This window comes from Lynx canadensis, chromosome D1 (assembly GCF_007474595.2).
Source record: "Lynx canadensis isolate LIC74 chromosome D1, mLynCan4.pri.v2, whole genome shotgun sequence".
NCBI classification, from domain to species: domain Eukaryota; kingdom Metazoa; phylum Chordata; class Mammalia; order Carnivora; family Felidae; genus Lynx; species Lynx canadensis.
Genome location: NC_044312.2, coordinates 92,551,754 through 92,571,818, shown reverse-complemented (window position 1 = coordinate 92,571,818; position 20,065 = coordinate 92,551,754). Strand labels below are relative to the sequence as shown.

At 34.1% G+C, this 20,065-nt stretch overlaps 1 pseudogene; it reads right to left on the bottom strand.

Annotated features, from left to right (window-relative positions):
• Positions 1 to 19,262, bottom strand: part of LOC115526351 — a 128,249-nt pseudogene extending 108,987 nt beyond the window's left edge.
• Positions 19,263 to 20,065: the final 803 nt, after the last annotated feature.

Sequence of the window (20,065 nt, the reverse complement as noted above, 5' to 3'; positions counted from 1 at the left end):
TCTTGATGTTGGAAGAATTCAGTTCCTCACAGTTATAGGACTGAGATCTCCATTTAATTCATAACTATTGGCCAGTGGCTGCTCTCAACTCCTAGAGACCACCCACATTCTTTCTTACGTGACTCCCAACGTCTCTAACCAGCAATGGCATATTGAATCCTCATGCACTGAATCTCCAACTTCTTATTCTGCTTCTACCTGTCAGAGAAAACTTTCTGCTTTCTTTCTTTCTTTCTCTCTCTCTTTTTTTATGTTTTTATTTACATTTCAGTTAACTGACATACAGTGTAATATTATTTTCAGGTGTACAATATACTTACTCCACACTTCCACAAAAACACCCTGTGCTCTTCCCAATAAGTGCACTCCTTAATCCCCGTCACCTGTTACACCCATCTCCCACCCACTTCCCTTCTAATAACCATCAGCTTGTTCTTTAAAGTTAACAGTCTGTTTCTTGGTTTGCCTCTGTCTTTCTTGTCCTCCTTTGCTCCTTTGTTTTGTTTCTTAAATTCCACATATGAATGAAATTATACGGTCTTTGTCTTTGACTTATTTTGCTTAAGAGAATAATTGCTCTCTAGCTCCATCCATGTAATTACAAATGGCAAGATTTCAATTTTTTATGGCTAATATTCCACATGAGTGTGTGTGTGTGTGTGTGTGTGTGTGTGTGTGTAAAATATGTTTTTTTGTCTGAGATCTGCGGTTAGGGTTATGTCCAGAGTTAGGATTAGGGTTAAAATTAGGGCCAGGGTGAGAGTATGTGCCTGGTATCCTGCAGTTCAGAGACCCCTCCACAGGGTTAGGTTTAGGGTTATGGTTAGAAGAAAAACCCCTGCTTTCTAAAAGACCGGTGATTAGACAAAGATCACTTGGATAATCTGTTAAGTGTGTCATATCACATAATCTAATCATACAAATAAAATCCATCATATTTGTGTGACATGGACCCAGGGGACAAGGAATTTGGGAGCTATTTTTGAATTCTATCTACAATGTAGGGTAACACAGGCCATGGAGTCAACAAAGCAGAGGCTGCAAAACATAAATTTTGAAAATAGTTCTAAATTTTAAAACTATTCTAATATATCTTCATGGGGAATATCAAGATTTTATTGGACTTACCAGTACTTATTTGTGTGTGTGTGTGTGTGTGTGTGTGTGTGTGTGTGTGTGTATCTATGTGTGTTGTTGGTTTGCTTTGCTTTTGTTTTGGTATGTTTGGACTTTGCTTTGGTTGTTTGCTTATTTTTTAAATTACATATGGAGGCCACAAATAATACTGTAATTTCTGAGACTGTTGAAGGGCCAGTAAGTAAGCTATTTATTCACAACATTACAGAATATATATTATGTATCATATTCTTTCTTTTTTCACTTGTGCACAAAATTAAATAAAGTTGTTGATAGGCTCTGCTCTAGAAGGCACATACTGTAAGGTCAAAATATTGAATATACTATAAAATTGATAAGTTATAGAGTTTATAGATGTTGAAAAGCATTTAAAATGCTTCCAACTCCCTATGGAAGAATGATTTCAATTTCTTCCAATGTCCTATACTGCAAAGAATTTAGAAACATTTGCCAAACGTATTAAGCAATAACAATTCACCAGCCATGACTTTAGAGTAGACTGATTTGATTTTTTTTTTCATTCTAAGTTAAAAGCAGACACTGATAGGGAATTTGCCTAAATTAAAATACCTATAAATACTTCTTGTAGGTTATGCAACATGATTTAATTTTACTTATTTTTCTAATAATAACCTAACACCAGGTACCAAAGACTTGGATGAAAACACCCATAAATTATCATTTGTGTATAGAACAAGATAGAATGAGACTAAACATGATATCCTAAAATTTATGTTTATTCATAAACAGAGTCACAAAATAGATGCAGGAGGTTGCACCTGTTTAAGGCACATGCTCTCTCAGATTGCAATTAACTGAGTTTCATCATCTCCTCTAGATGAGATTTCTGCTGTGGGATGGAGTTAATTAAGTGCATTCTATGAAAATAATTAGTGTTTGTGGAATATATAAATGGAACTGCTGCAGTTGGTGTACATGAAGATATTATATGGGGATTATTGCATAGTCCTTCAGATTTCATACATTACCAAGAGTGACAAGAATAAAACATTCACAGGCATGCATGCAAAAATCTCTCTATGTAGGCACAATATTATCAAATTATCCAAGTTGATTAAAGCTTCACTTGCAAAGTAAAGGTGCAATATTCAAGTGACTTCATGTTTCTACAAGTAAAATTGAAAATAAAATAGCTTTTTCCCAAGTTGCCTGAAATGTCAAGTAAAAGTGGTTTGCAAATTAAATTAACTAGAAAATTGCCTCTGTTTTTCAGCAGATGCAATCTTATTGTCCTCCTTGAATGATTATAAAATAAAAAATGGTCTTATTACTATCTCCTACTTTATGGTACTTCAACCAGTAGGAAACTGGATTAGTTCCTGATAGATAAAATGGTTGTAATTGGTCAATGGGAAATTTCTGAGTGGAACCAAATACAGAATTTCTGATAAATATATAATAATACTCCCTTGAAGCTAACAGTCAAATAACTTACTTCCAAAGTACTTTAATAGTATATGTCAATCTTATTGTAACTTACAGAAGATGAAATTATTAATTTTGGCAAATTATAAAAAATCAAATTCAAAGAAATGAGACCTAACTTAATGGAAGCTGTGCTAACATAGAATCTCTTTTTTAGACACTATTCTTTAGACACTTCTTCTTTAGACATTATTCTTTCCATAGTTGGATAGCTACATTTGTGGTACAAGTCATGCTTGCAAATTTAACCGGTAGGAATAAACCTCGTCTCTCTTCCACATGATAGAGTTTCAAGAGTTTGAAGATGGCTAACATATAGTTGTTTAAACAAAACTTATCACACTATTTTATGTATTTCTTATGTAACATAGTTGCTGGATATTTCACCTTAATTGCTTATCTCTCACTCCACACTATCTTGCAACTGCTTCTCTTAGAACATGGAACCAACATTACTAAAACTTATCCTCCTGAGCATTGTATCCTGGAATCTGGATGGATGCTGTCTATTAATACCAGAAAATTATATGAATTTTCAAGGTCATAGTGAAGATGTTTATTTGGTCAATATATAAGATAAAGAGTACTTTGTTTTAGCTTGACTTCCTGGTCTTTTATGAATCCATTTTATTCTACTAGGAATTTCATGTCAGAATATAAACTCTCTATTTTCCTAACTGCATAATTAACATTCAACAAGGCATCTAATCAAAGCATCCCTTTCTCATTAGTACAGTCCTGACAGTTTCATCATCAAGTGGCAAGTGTTCCAGCAAATTGTGTTGATATCCTATCAGATATGTCAAGAACTTGATCTTCCTTTCCATTAAGTCAGATTAGGGACAGGAACCAATTTCCATTATGAAAATGTGACTGAAAACAATGAGGCTTTTCCAACAAAATCTTCTAATAGAAAATGGATTAAACTCACACTCTCCTTTATATATGTTCTGCATGAGCCAAGTATTTTGAAATACTAATTGAATAATTTAGTATTGATAAACTGGTGTGAAAACTGAAGGAAAAAAGTCCTTAAAATCAATTAGCTATTTGATTAGAGTTAAGCTTTGAAGTATTGCAAAGAAAAACAAATTGAATCTTGGAATTTATCCATGACTATGAGTGGTATAATTGTTTTAGTAGTTATGGCTATTTTAGGATGGATTTTATTTAATCTTCCATTTGTTAAATTCCATTTATTCCATTTGCTCCATGATTACATAATTTTGTATTTATTTGTCTCTGTTTTTTATCATAAATATATAAAACTAATAATATGCCATCTCAATCATTAACCAATACAGTTGTACTTTTAATTATATTTATATTGATATGAATACCTATATTAATTGATTATAGTTATATTTAAGTAACTTCATAAGAGATTTCATAATGATTTTCTTTTTGGCTGACTGTAACTTTTGATTCTAAATCTTTACTGATGATTAACTTTCAAAATTTTGCCTGATCTTCAATCCTGTTTCTAACATTCGCACTGTATAGAAACTCACTTAATACCATAGAGATATGACTCTCTTCAAAGAGTATATAAATAATAACTTTGAAAAAAAAGTGTTCACTTGCATCTATATTTCTGTCCACTAAAATATTTTACAGTAATAATATTCCTATTGTAGAAAGCATCTAAAAATCAATAGACCAAGACGGAGCCCAAGAGAATGTAACTAAGATACCCCAAATTAAGGGGGACTTCATTCAGTTCAGGTTCTAAAAAGTTCATAAAGCTATGTTTTCTGATAATTTTATCTAGAACAATGAATGCAAATGGAAATAAGATCATTAAAAATGTAAGAGTCTGGGGAGCTCCTGACCTTTAGAGAGGTCAGTGGCAGTCACATGGATTAGCTTACCATTGGACAATGTGCCAGGAGAGATCTTGAAAAGTTCAGGTACAATATTACACTAGTGTAGAATTTCGGAATTTACCTTAAAAGGTTAAGAATGGCTGTTGCAAACACTTTGAGTATGAATTTGGCATGTACTCTATGAGTTACTTGACACAGAGTCTTTCCCCTTTTCAACTTTCTAGTTCCAACTTCTAAGCAGTGGCTTTATACTTTTTCAAGATTTTATAACAATTTTCAAAAATATGGTGAATAAAAGGATAGTAGAATAATGTACCCACATTTCCACCATCTAGATTCAACGATATTGCATATTTTGCTATAATTTTGTTCCGTGTATGTATATTGTGCACACGTATGTGTGTGCGTGTGTGTATGTGTGTATTTTGCTGAGCCACTTCAAAGTAAGTTGTGGACACAGCACTTCTTTCTTAAATACTTCAGTATATGTCTTTGAAAAATAAGAATGCTATTTCACATAAATAAAATAATGTTATCACAATGAAGAATGATAGCAATAATTCTCTAATGACCTCTATAGTGGAATTGAAATACTTAAATATTACAGATTATATCTCAAGTGTCTTTTTAAAATCTTTTTTTTTCCCACCATTCCCCAATCAAGATGCTCAAAATTATTTTTTTGGTTTCTTATTTTAGAACAGTTCCTACTTTTAAAATTGACATTGACTTATATCAGGTACCGTATTAATTATTTTTGTAGAACGTCCCATATTTTGTAATTGTCCCATTGGTTTTAAAGGTGCTGACTCTTTCCTTTTCTCCTGTATTTCCTCTAAACTGAAGCCTAGATCTAAACTTACATTCTAATTTTAATGTGTCTAGACCTCAATGTGTGCATGAATCAATTCATCAGTCAGTCAAAGTGCTTGAGAAATTAATGAACACAAAACATACAGCATACTTTTAGGCCAAAAAAAATGATAGATGTGTTAATGAGATTTTGAAATACCCTATTAAGCTTAATAAAAGCAAATCAAATTTAAAATTTTACTTTCTGTTTACCATTAAATTGGGTTTTATATGTAGCTCTGCTTCCCATAATAATTGCGTATTTAATTTAAAATTTTTTAATGTTTATTTATGTTTGACACACAGCAAGAGCAGTGGAGGGGCAGAGAGAGAGGGAGACACAGAATCCGAAGCAGGCTCCAGGCTTCCAGCTGTCAGCACAGAGCCCGATGTGGGGCTCCAACTCACGAACCACAAGATTTTGACCTGAGCCGAGGTCAGATGCTTAACTGACTGAGCCACTCAGGTGCCCCTGCATATTTAATTAAAAAAAATCTCTAAATTACATACATCAGTTTTCCATATATGATAAATGTGGTAATTGTTTGTTTCATCATTTTATTTTTTCTATTCTCTACTTTATATTATTGTGTCCTGGCTTATTTTGGTATTTTCACTAATAGTAAATCTTATAATGATACAAACTGTAGCAAAGTGATCCCTCTATTACCTGCTCCATAACATTTTTATTTACATAGACATATGAGATTTTTCAAAATATCACTTATTAAGACAGTGTCCTGATAAATTAATCATTCTATATGATTTCTAGACATGTTATTAACTATCTTTGAGATATTAAAAGCAACCATATACATGGACAATTACTGTATAAATGTTGCCAATCATGGAAAAATCAAAATTAGCGAACAATAGGGTAATTGCCTCATGATGAGGACATAGACAAAAACTCAAAATGCTAGTGAAAAGAACACATAAATGCATTACCCAGATGGAATATAAGGAAGCCCCTTTTCCTAGGATCATAGGGTCTGTTTAAAAAAAAACATTATGGATAAAATAAGTTGATTTTATTCTCATCTGTTTCTTTCCATTCCAGAAAGTATTTTGTAGAAAACCCATTACTATAAAGCAAGCATAGAGCTCTTCATTGTTTTTTAAAACAGTAATCACCCAATAAACACAAGGTACCAAAGTAAATTGACAAAGTTCAATTATATGGACAACTTTTCTACATTATAATAAAGAAAAAATAACATGACATATGGGACCATGAGTCCTATGCCATTCTCCCAACTTCAGAAAAAAAGTTATTTTCCCTACCTGATGGCATAATCAAACATAAACACTCAATCTGTGAAATGCACACTAACATAGCTTATATTTTGCATTTGTTTATTTTGAAAATGATATTCATTTGCATTTTTCTCATTATTTTTAAAAGGGATTTACAACATCTTTCTATCACCAATGGGAATATCCTGGAGAAAACAGAAGCTAATGAACCACTATATGGCCTGCTCTTCTACGCTCACTGCACTCCTTGACAATTTGGATGAGTTTTCCGTGGACTAGCATATATCTACCATTTCAATTTCTGGCTTTGGGGCGCCTGGGTGGCTCAGTCAGTTAAGCATCCAACTTCGGCTCAGGTCATGATCTCGTGGCTTGTGAGTTCAAGCCCGGGGTCAGGCTTTGTGCTGGCAGCTCAGAGCCTGGAGCCTACATCTGATTCTGTGTCTCTCTCTCTCTGCTTCTCCCCTGTTCACTCTCTCTCTCTCTCTCTCTCAAAAATTAATAAACATTAAGACTTTTTTTAATTTCCTGCTTCAAGAAAGCACATTTGTTCTTCTAAAAGTAACACTCAGTCCCTGCTCCTTAACAGTGGCCTTGTTTAGACAAAATATGAATTCAATATTTCCTAGAAAATAAAGTTAAGAGAAATCAGGATTGCTCCCTTTAATTGTCCAAATATCTAAGATTGTATAGATAATGTCGGTGTATCATTTTAAAGAGTGATTCAATAATTTATCTAAGAGCCATTGGTTCTATGTGAAGTTGGTAAATTGAGATAAAAATATCAACGTCATGTTTACTGCCCAAAGAGAGAAACCTTCTTGTACCTGAATTCACAAAAACGTGGATGTTCTCACAAAAAGGTCAGAAGATGTATTTGTTATGGTAACTCAGACCCATCCAAAAATCTCTGTAGATTTAATACAGTAGGCGTTTATCTCCCCTTTACACAACTCCCAGATGTTGGTATATGCCAGATGTTCCACATTATTCAAGAATCCAGGTACCTTCATAATGGGGCTCTTCTAGGCAGCAATGTAAAGGGACAGAGAGGATGAAAGGAAGCTTATCTAATTCTTAATTATGCCAGTTCAGGAAACACACACATGTTAACTCATAATGTTTGGGGGACAAATTGGTTCAAAGCCATCCCCTAAGTGTACTAAATGTAGCCTCAGCTTGGGTAGATGTTCTCAGAAACATGTGTTTGAAAAAAATAAGGAAACATGAATCTTTGATTGACAGGTACTAGTCTGCTGCAGGTGAAAATTTGAAGAAATTCATAAAATGTCAATCTACTGAAATAAGAGTCTCCCCAGGATCACCACCATGAAGCAAACACTCATTCCTGAAAATATGCTCACCTTCATGCCTTATCAATTTCCCATGTCTAGTTTTCTGCTTACATTCTATTGGCAAAAATTTCATGGGAACAACTTTAATTTATTCAGTAAATGTGTCATTATTATTAATTAATTAAGATTTATTGGCATGCTTCTTATGTGCCAGGTATTGTACATTAAAATTCCTATATGTTATTTCATTAAATCTTCACAATAACCCTAAAAAGCAAGTGTGACATTTCTCTTTGCAAATGGCAAATCTAAGACTAGAGAATTGAGTAATGTATAGAATTGAATCACTGTACTGCATATCTGAAATTAACTATTAACTGAAATTAACTGTTAACTATATTGGAATTAAAATAAAAAATATCATTAAAACAACAACAACAACTAAAAACAACTAAGGCTAGATGCTAGCCAAATTGTCCACGGTCAGAATATATATGTTGACATGAAGAAAATGGTAATCTGGTTGCAGTGAAGAAGGAGTAATGAACCCTTAGGAGCTACTGAGTATGAGCTATCTAGTGAGGTATTTAGATTGATCAAGTTGCCAGAGACAAATGACATGACCTCAATAAAGGCAGGGTGAAGGGACAGGTTTTAATATGAGAAAGTTAATCATTAATTAATATAATGATTAGCAGAAGGCAAAAAAGCACATGGAGAGGTAGAATTTATAGTCACATGACAAAGGGAAAGAGAAGAGAGGTTGAGTATGTGTTTTTTGTTTGTTTTTGTTTTTGGGGTTTTTTTGTTTTGTTTTGTCTGTTTTTGGGGGGGTATTTATTTATTGAGACTGAGAGGGGATTAGAATCAGTGCACATGTGGAGACTCCAACTTGGTCAGGCAGAGAGAAAACACTCTCCTTTGAATGAAAAGGAAGGAGGGGAATTTGGATATCAGTGTAAGGGAGGTGTTGCATTTGGGGCAAGGAAGGCTGAAGGTTAAGGGATTTTACACCTGACTGAGTCTTACAGCCTGTGGCTTGAGCATATGCTTTAACATTTGCCAGACTTACTGCTTGTGTTATTTGATTGTTGTTTGTTGAACATACCATGTAAGATATTACCATGAGAGTTTTAGGAAATATGTCCTGCTCATCTATTTTATTCACATTCTTTGCCCACATATTTGGAAATACCAATAATTGTGAATATTAAAGAGGGGGGCATAAATTAAAATGAATGCTTTAATGTGTTTCAGGTTTAAAAGTTACAGTGAGCAATAATTCCTCTTAACACTATTAACAAGAGAGGAGGATCCTATCCCTGGAAGACAGAATAATTATTAAATATTTTGCTGATTTTTTCACTCAAAATGTTCCTGTTTAATTGTGTTGAAATCATTTTACTTTAGTTTCATTGAAATGTTTGGTTTCCTCACTAGTCAAGTCTCTCCTGAAAGAAAACCGGAGCGTGCACAAATTATTCTGTAGGCTTTTACAAATATTTTTGTTAATAAAAAAGAATTATAGGTAATACTTTGTAATAAGCATTTTCACGAGTACATTACATATGCCAATTCACAGTTTTCATAACGAGCATATGAATAAATGCTAATATTTCTTTTCCATTTTACAGATGAGGAAACTGAAGTAAAAAAATAAAATCTGACATCTGCTTTTCCTGACGTTAGGAGAACTCTAGACTTGTTTCATATAATGAATCAATACTTTTTCTTTAATAAACTAGCTTGGGTTAAATGCTGTAATTTCCAATTTTAAAAATGCTGATGGAGGTGTCCTCCATACAGATCACTAGATATGCACTGCCCATTCTCTCACCGTTATACAGGCTTCAAGAGAATATGCAAATAATCCCCTGTGGAATGATCTTTTCCTCCCTCATTTGCTTAAATCCCACATAACAAGATGATTCTTCAGTGCTCTGAGCTTAGCACTATTTCCCCTGGATGGCTTCACAGTGGTCAAACTGCTCTACCTACATCTTGCTTCTCCAACTTACATCAATACCAAAAGTGATTAATATCTAATTACCCTCCAGTGCCCCAACACCAGTATGTAATCTCTTCTCCGAACTTCTATTGCTTTTACAAAAAAAAAAATGCAACTTTCTTTATAACTTGTTCACACCAGGATGGAGGAATGGGAAGAAGGGGAGAAAGAAAAAAAGAAATCTTTGGTCTTGGTAATTAATGTATCAGCACTGATGGAACTTATATTCTAATGAGTTTACCTTTTTGTTAGTTTGTTTTACTGTATGCAAATTTGAACATAAAAAGGCATATTAGAGCCATTTTATTATAGTAGCAGTGTAATATATGATGAGCCAATTACATATGGATCACATAATTTATTTTCAGCATTTTTGTGGCTAAATTTTAAAAATTAAGTTTCTTTCAAAGAAATCAGTGTATGGCATATTGGGAAAATGTGAGAATATTATAAAGAGAGGACTGGGTAATTGAGGCTAGTTCTGGCTTGACTTAAAACTAATTTGATGGAGGTGCCTGGGTGGCTCATTCGCTTGAGCATCTGACTCTTGCTTTCAGCTCAGGTCATGATCCCAGGATTGTGGGATGGAGCCCCATGTTGGATTCCACACTGAGAATGGATTCTACTTGAGATCCTTTCATTCTTTCTCTCTGCCGCCCCCCCCACGACTCACTTGCTCATTCTCTCTCTAAACAAAAAAACACCCCTGATTTGATGGACAAAGGACTTATATAGACCTTTCTCCAAAGACATACAAATGGACACCATGTATATGAAATCATCATAAGCATCAAGGAAACACAGATCAAAGCCACACTGAAATATCAATTCACACCTATTAAGATGACTATTATAAAAAAAGAAATATTGGTATGATGTAGAAAAAAAGGAATCTTTATATACTATTGATGGGCATGTAGAATGGATGTAAAATGCTGCAGCCAGTATGGAAAACAGTATGGAGTTTCCTCAAAAAATTAAAAATAGAACTACAATATACTCCAGCAATCCTACTTCTGGATATACAGCCAAAAGAATTGAAATATGGATCTCAAAGAGATATCTGCACTCCCATGTTCATTGCAGCAATTTTCACAAAAGCCAAGATATGGAAACAATCCAAAGGTCAGTTGACAGATGAATGGATAAAGAAAATGTGGTTATATATATATATACATATATATATATATATATATATACACACACAATGGAATATTATTCAGCCTTTATAAAAAGGAAATCCTGACATTTGTGGCATGGATGAACCCTGAAGATATTACAGTATGCTAAGTAAATAAGCTAATCACATAAGAACATATACTGCATGATTGCCCTTATATGAGGTCTCTAAAATTGTCAAACTTATAGAAGCAGAAATTTGAACAGTGGTTGGCAGATGCTGAGGACAACAGGAAATAGAGAATTATTGTTCAATGGATGTAAAGTTTCTGTTGCACAAGACAAATAAGTTCTAGAGATCTGCTATACCACATAGTACCTATAGTTAACAATACATTACGGTGCACTTTAATCTGTGTCTAGAGTTTTGCACAATGTGGTGAGAATGGAAATTAGTACAGATACTATGGAAAAAAGTATGGTGTTTCTTCAAAAATATTAAAAATAGAACTGCCATATGATCCAGCAATCCCATTTCTAAGTACATATCCAGAGGAGGTCAAATCGCTATGTCTAGGTGGTATCTGCACCCCCATGTTCACTGCAGCATTATTTACTATAGCCATGGCATGGAAACAGCTAAGTGTTCATTAAAGGATGAGTGTATAACAAAAATATCATATAATATATATATTATATCATACATAATATCATATATATGAATATTATTCAGTCATAAAAGGAAGAAAATTCTGCCTTTTCCAAAAACATGTATGAACCTTGAGGATATTATGGTAAGTAAAAAAGTCAGACATAAAAGACAGATACGTTATGTTCTCATTTATATGTGGAATCTAAAAAAACTGAGTTCATAGAAATGGAGTAAAATGGTGATTGCCAGAAGCTGGGAGCTGGGTGAAATTGGGAGATGTTGGTCAAAGGATACAAACTGTCAGCTATAAAATGAATAAATTCTGAGGATGTAATAGTAAGATTACTATAATTAACAATACAATATTATACACTTGAAAATTGTTAAGAGAGTTAATCTTAAGTTTTATCACCACAAATAGGAAGGGTATGTGGAGTGTTAATTAACCTTTACTGTGGTCATAATTTTTCAATGTATTGAGTCATCACATCTACATTTACATGTTATGTCAATAATATCCCCATCAAGCTGGAAAATAATGTTGAAAGAATAGATCTCATGTTAAATGTTCTTGCCACCAAACACACACACACACACACACACACACACACACACACGGAAAATTTTGAAGGTTTAATACATTGATCGTGGTGGTGGTTCATTGGTGTTTGCGTGTGTCCACACTCATCAAGATGTATACAGTCCACCCTTGAACAACACAGAACTTAGTGGTGCAGGCTCCTCATGACATCAAAAAATCCACATATAAGTTTTGACTCCCCCCAAATTTAACTACTAATAGTCTACTGTTGAATTCAAGCCCTACCAATGACATAAATAGTTGAGTAATACATATTTTGTATGTCATAGGTAGTATATACTGTATTCTTACAATAAAGTAAGATAGAGAAAATAAAATGTTATTGAGACAATAAGAAGGAAAATATATTTACAGTACTATACTGTATTTATTTTTTTTAAAGCCACCTATAATGGACCCGTGCCCTTCAAACATATTGTTCAAGGGTCAACAGTATATTAAATGAGTGCATTTTGGTGTGTGTATCAATTCTACATCAATAGAGCTTAGAAAACTGAGTTGAGTCTCTTCAGGGTTCAGGTGATCATGTAATATAAAGTTTTGCTCTACATGGTCTCTCTCAGGTTTTTTTTTTATTTTCACAGGATTTGCTAGAAAATATATGATTCCTTTTGGCAATTTTGGCTCTTCCTTTGTAACACTGAACATTTCCAGTGTCATAAGAACTCAGCATTAGTAGTGAGAACTGGGAACCAGAACTTTTGGACTGTAATCACTCATCTTGCAACCCTAAGAGAGGCAACCCACAATCCTGTTTGTCATCATGTGCCAGGCCTCCAAAAGAGCCAAGTCTTGTCATTCAGATGCTCTCAGCTGCAATGAATTGTGACAGTGTACGCAATCTATTATATGTTAGTGAGCATCTGTTTTCACCATGTTCTACATAATTAGGCTTTCTGCCACTTTTAGGTTTTAGGTTTAACCACTTGTAAATCTAGTCAAGTGATATGGTCCACACTGTATGATGATTTTCTTCACCACCTAACAGAAATGGAATTAAAGTTTCAAGGCAGCAGTAACATCCAAGAGTCTATTACCCTTATGGTAAGAAAGTCAAATATTTATAAATTTTCATCTTGGGGGTGTATGAATTGAGATTTCATATTTTTAAGGATTTTCAGAATCATAGTTTTTATGTTGTACCTGTACTTTCTATTAAAAATCAAATTAAACTATAACCTTTATCAAAAAAAGTGGATTTTGTTCATTAAAAAAGTAATTGATGTTCTGTCGCACACAGGTCATTATCCCTAGCTTCCAGACAAAGTGGCGCATGAGACAAGCAAGAATTCTAGCAGAAGAGATGTGCACAATAAACAGTCACATATACTATGTATAAAATGAAACAAGGTGATAAAGAAATTGTTCTCTGGTTTTGCAGCTTACTTTAGAAAAGTAACTGGGGAAGAATTCTCTGAAGCATTAACATTTGGGGGGAAATAGCAAAGAGAATATCTGGGACGAAAGCACTCTCTTTAGGCAGAACAGGAAGAGCAAGTATGAGAATGAGATGTATGTACATGTTCAAGAAATGGAAAGAACACCAGTGTGACTGAGCTGGTTGCTACTGAGGGATTGACAGAACGAGGTCCAGTACAGGGGCAACACCTATGCCATATGAAGTCTTTTGTTGTCTTTGATAAGGAGTTCTTAATTATACCTTGAGTGCATTAAGAAATCATTAGAGGATTGTAGTCTGAAGCATTTGGTGATTTATCTATATGTAAAGTTAACTATTACATGAGGGTAAGAGAAGTTCAGGAAGTGCAGTCGAGAGTCTACTGTAATGGGCTGGGAGAGGACGCTAGCCTGCCATGAGCATGGAAAGGAGCTATGAAATACAGTATGTATCAGGAGGTGGAACCAGCAACTTACTACTGGACTGAATTTGGTATGTGAGACGAAATGAAGAATTGAAGGTGACCCTTGGGTTTTTAGTTTGAGCAAGTGAGTGGGCATAGTTCATCTTTACTGTGATGAAGAAGTCACGGGAAAAAAGAGGTTTAATAGTGAATGTGTAAATGAAGAGCCACAGATATTTTACATATCTTAGCAAAATCAATTCAATATGTAGTCCTCTCAACTTCCATTTGAGAGTAACAAAATTAAAGCCACACCAACTGCCATAGGTTTGTGAACCTAATTATGTTTTTGGTCCAGAATAATAAGAAAATTAGTTAATACATTTGGCACAGTTTCATCATAAAGATAACCTTTCTTAGGTGACATATCACCCTGCTAGGAGCTATTGATTTTCTCTGTTCTATGTTAACAGGGACATAGGAGCTGGCATTATTTCTAAAATTAAATATTTAAAACCTGGCATTTCAGAGTATAATTTCCTACTTAAGGATAATAATAAAATGTTCCCAACAATTTCAATGCACTTAAACTGAAGAGAAGTAATTACCTTTGATAGATCAAAATGAATGTTTCTTTTATCTTATAGACTCAAAGATACCTTTGCAATATCTTCAACCTCACAGAAATTTCACCTCCACCTTGTTTTCAAATTGTAGAGTTAAAAGTATGCAGGGGCGCCTGGGTGGCGCAGTCGGTTAAGCGTCCGACTTCAGCCAGGTCACGATCTCGCGGTCCGTGAGTTCGAGCCCCGCGTCAGGCTCTGGGCTGATGGCTCAGAGCCTGGAGCCTGTTTCCGATTCTGTGTCTCCCTCTCTCTCTGATCCTCCCCCTGTTCATGCTCTGTCTCTCTCTGTCCCAAAAATAAATAAACGTTGAAAAAAAAAATTAAAAAAAAAATAAAATAAAAGTATGCATAATAAGTGTATACAGTAAGCAGTATAATAATATAAGCATAGGGATTACCACAGTATTCTTTTCTTGAGAAAACAGAAGCAGTAAAGATTGGAGAAACAGTTGGCACACAAAATCCACCAACATTGCTGAATGATTTCATAGGTAGTGGATAATATTTAAAGGGATCTTTAAAGAATGGTTGATTTTTTTCTATAAATGTGCAACCTAAGTCATATAATTTGTTCATGTTATAAATATACACTAAACATAGTTTAATATATGTGGCAAGAAAGTACACCTGCATTCTTGGGTTTGTTTATAAGAAGGCAGAATATAGTTAGTTTGGTGAATCTTCCAAATAATCAGAGCTAACTTCAAGTAGGAAGCATCATTTGGGGAACTGTTTGCATCTTGGAAGAAAGCTAACTTGTTGAGCTCTAAGAGGAAAGATAAAGAATAAATGATTAATACGATTAATATAATCATAGGTATTTGATTTAAAAAGAAGGGTGGGTTCCGATGTGAGGACAAGGAAGAATCTAGGCAATAGAAATTAACGTTTATTTATTTTTGAGACAGAGAGAGACAGAGCATGAACGGGGGAGGGTCTGAGAGAGAGGGAGACACAGAATCGGAAACAGGCTCCAGGCTCTGAGCTGTCAGCACAGAGCCCGACATGGGGCTCGAACTCACGGACCGTGAGATCATGACCTGAGCTGAAGTCGGAAGCTTAACCGACTGAGCCACCCAGGTGCCCCTAGAAATTAAATATTTAGTGTGGGAATTAGCAAAGGTTTCTAAATTTGGGATCAAGGTGGGTAATAAAGATAGAAATTCAGCACAGGGAGAGAAGCAAATTAAAAAAAAAAACATAGTTTTACGCACTGGAGTAACAACTTTAAGAAACTATCACTACTGAAGCAATAGACTTATCAGGTAAATTAGGTATTGAAAGGGCATTTCTACAGTCACCTGTATTGGTATAGGGAATCCTGATTAAAAGGGACAAAAAAGAGAAGTTATTTTCATAAAGCTGAATCATAATACAGTATGTACAAGAGTAGAAATAACCTGGAATATTTGAGGCAGAAAGATCTGAAATGACAAAGTCAGAGGAGCATGAAACCGAATGTGATCGCAGGAAGCTATAAGGTTTATAAAAATCTACTTGAATATTTAAATCAATACATGAATGGCAAGAGAAAAGTTTAGAGAAGTAGGTAGACAACAGTTCCTAGGAGTATTTTTAAACCATAACAATAACAGATAGTATTTATTTTATGTAAATTATTTTCTAAAAAGTTCAGTAAGCTAAATCTGTTAGTTTGCTATTCTTAACATCCTAGTATATATATATATGCTGGATGCAGTGTGTGTGTGTGTGTGTGTGTGTGTGTGTGTGTGTGTGTGTGTTAAGATTATATGTTAGTTACGCTGTTGAAATCTTCTGTATCTTGGCTGGGTTTCTTAGTCAGTTATAAATTTATACTTATATTCATTGCTTGTTATGTCAGTTATAGAGATAAACATGAAAAATCACTCATTATGAATATATTTTGTCAATTTAAAAATACATTTTCATTTAATCTTCTTTAAAAATAGCCAGAGACTATATCACCAGATAGTATATGTGTTTTTAAATTATAATATATTCTTAGTAAATTTAAAACACATCATTATACATTGACCCTCTTTATTTAGAGTAGTGTCCTATTCTCTGAATATTATTTTATTTAACATTAATAAAATGATTCCAAGATTATTTCATTTATCATTTCCTGGGTTAAGTTATAACTTTATTTAACTTAAAAGTGTGTGTGTGTATGTATTTTATCTTTGCCTCTTGAAAATGGCATATAGGTGGAGTTTGCTTTGTGATAATCTTTTTACTTTAATCAGAGAATTTCATCTGTTTACAGTTAACACATCACATGCTTTTGATACATGTCATCATATATTCTACTTTTTTATATATCTTGCATGTTCTATATTTCTTTTTCTCTCCTTTTTGCCTTCTTTTGGGTTGACTAAACATTTTTATAATTCATTTTATTCCTACATACTATATAGAGTAAATATATTCTATTGGTTATCTGAGAAATTATAATGTGCATACTTCCTTATCAAAATATAAGTGTAGTCAATCATTTTACCCCCTCCCTCTACCAAAGAAGAACCGCAGACACCACTATAAACTCCCCTCCTTATACATTTTTTTCTTTAACGTTTATTCATTTTTGAGAGTGAGAGAGATAGAGCATGAGTGGGGGAGGGGCAGAGAGAGAGGGAGACACAGAATCTGAAGCAGGCTCCAGGCTCTGCGCTGTCAGCACAGAGCCTGACGCGGCACTAGAACTCACAGACTGTGAGACCACGACCTGAGCTGAAGTCTGACGCTCAACTGACTGTGCCACCCAGTCACCCCATAAACTCCCCTCCTTACAGATAACTGTTGCCATATGTTTTAATTCTTACCTTGCTTTTTACCACACAGGAAATTATGATTGTGATTTTATACAGCTAATATTAATTTCAATTTCGCCTCATGGTTACCACATTTTTTGCCAGGCTTTCTGCCAATTAGTTTAAACTTCTTTCTCTTACATCATTTTCTTTAATTCTGGGATTGGTCTTAACTTTCAGACTCAGAGGAAGAAAACTCGTTAGTTGAAATGTGTCCTTTTCCACACTCCCATCTATATCTGAGTTGTTATTGAATGGTGTTCATTGAATGTCTTGTATGCTGACCATTGTGGAATAGAATAACAAAGTTAGAGAGAGACCCCACACTTGAGGAGTTAATGAATTAGTTTATGATTTGAAGAGTCAACCGCATTAATAACTTTGGCTTCCAGTATGTTGAAGACTCTCAAAAGTCACAAATGTCACTCAATTAAGAATACAGAAAACAAGAATTAAAGACAATTTTCTGGAGTGCCTGGGTGGCTCAGTTGGTTAAGCATCTGACTTCGGCTCAGGTCATGATCTCACAGCTTGAACCAGCCCCGCATCCGGCTCTGTGCTGACAGCTCAGAGCCTGGAGCCTGCTTCAGATTCTGAGTCTCCCTCTCTCTCTGCCCCTCCCACCCCCCCTCAAAAATAAATAAACACTAAAACATTTTTTAGCTTAAAAAAAGACAATTTGCTGAAGATGGTAAAAAGCTAATTTTTCATTAAATTTTGAAAGAAAATTATACCACATATGTGGCAGTTAAAAGAAATATTACAGTGGGCTCTGGAACCTTTAAAACTAAAAAAGAAGAAAAGAACTGCAGGTCATATGGGTGCTGAGTCCCTTTCAGGAGCTAATCAGTCATGCTATTTCTATTTCGCTTTGCCAAACATTGCATTAATGAAAATGATAATTGTAATTCATTACATTTGTAGAGTTCTTTCATATACCTCATCTCCCTCCAACCACAAAACAGCCTTTTGAGGAAGGTATCATAGCCCCAATTATAGATGAGAAAATAGTCATTCTGAAACAAATCTAGAGCCAAAATGGTACTTAAATTCAGGTGTTCTGTCTCATAACTTTATCAGTGCTTTTTTTACTATGTCAAGCCACCTGAAAATCTGGTCTTTAAGATATTCAGGTAGGAAGAAAGTTCTGGAGGTGGTTAAGCTTATTATTTTAGAATGATCTAGAAAAATGTCAGTGGTTGAAAATAAAAATCTCTTGTTCTTTATAACTTATATATGCTTAGTCAAATACTGAGTGTTTTAAGACCCTAATGAGGTATTTCATGGAATGAAAAAGGTATATTTAAAGCACTAAAAAGTACTTTACTTCCATCTTTATAGGTAAATCTAGCCTGAATTCTTAGTATGATAAAAATCAGGAAAAGCATAAACTTCTTAGTGATTCTTAGCTATCAAGCTATTGTCAGATTGGTTAGATTTGTTGGCTGAACATTTACTTAGAAGTATATATACCCAAATGAATGAATTATATGGAGAAGTGTGTGTGTGTGTGTGTGTGTGTGTGTGTGTGTGTATGAATTGAGTGCTAACACAGATCTGTTTGGTGCTATTCTGTGGTGAATTTGGTTGTGAACTGTAGAATATATTGGCTGTTTAAAAAAAGAATGAATAATAGACTCTTAGGATACATTATTTCAACTTCTTACATCATTGCATTTTGGGCAGTTCAGCAAAGTGAACTGGAAAAAAAGAGCAAGAATTATAAATCATACCAATCAAAACGTAATGCTTTAGATTCTTGCATAACACCTTCACACATGCCATCTGATTCAACTTTCTCTATCCCCGACAATTCTAAAAGAACAGATTCACTAACCACCACCACCATCCCCATTTGACATACAAGAATTTAAAGTACAACGTTTAGATACGTCTTTTAAAAATTCCCAGAGATATTAAGGTCCAAATATGTGTTTGCATTTCTCAATTAATTTACATAAAAAGAAAGGATATCAGGGAAAATATACCAAAAGCAAAATTGCAGGGAAACAGATGGCTTGTGACTCATAATTTCAATGGAAAAATATTCATACAACGTTCTAGACAATCATTTAGTAACATAGGTTTGTTTCTTTTTACAAGTTTTTTGGTTAGTTTTTTGTATTCTAGGAAGGGAAAGAATTTCAAGCTAAGTGTACAAAGGTGACTTACAATTATTTATTTTTCTTTTAATAAGCAAGTTGGGCACATGGTTATATCTGCCTTCACATTTTCATAATAAAATTTTTGTAATTGTGACTTAAGGGAGCTCTGCTCATCACCTTTTCTGTATCTAACAAACCTTAAATCTGAACTGAATCAAAGAGAAGTGAGTATAATCCTTGATTCATCTCTTACAAAGTATGAATTATCTTTGGCAATTTACTTAACCCTTTTTGTTGGAGGGTCTTTTTATTTTTTTTCTCTCAACTTGGTACAAGAGTAGTGCCTGACACATAGGATTTTTGAAGATTAAATGAGGTGATATATGTGATCGCACTTGATACTGTAATTCTCAATTTTGTTTTGTTATAATTACTATCATCACCTCTTCAGTAGAATTTAAGTAGCTTCTGTGCAGTTCTTTAGTTTTTAGGGGATGATGTCATTCATAATCTGTAATTGGCTTTTTTCTTTCAGTTATGACTTTGT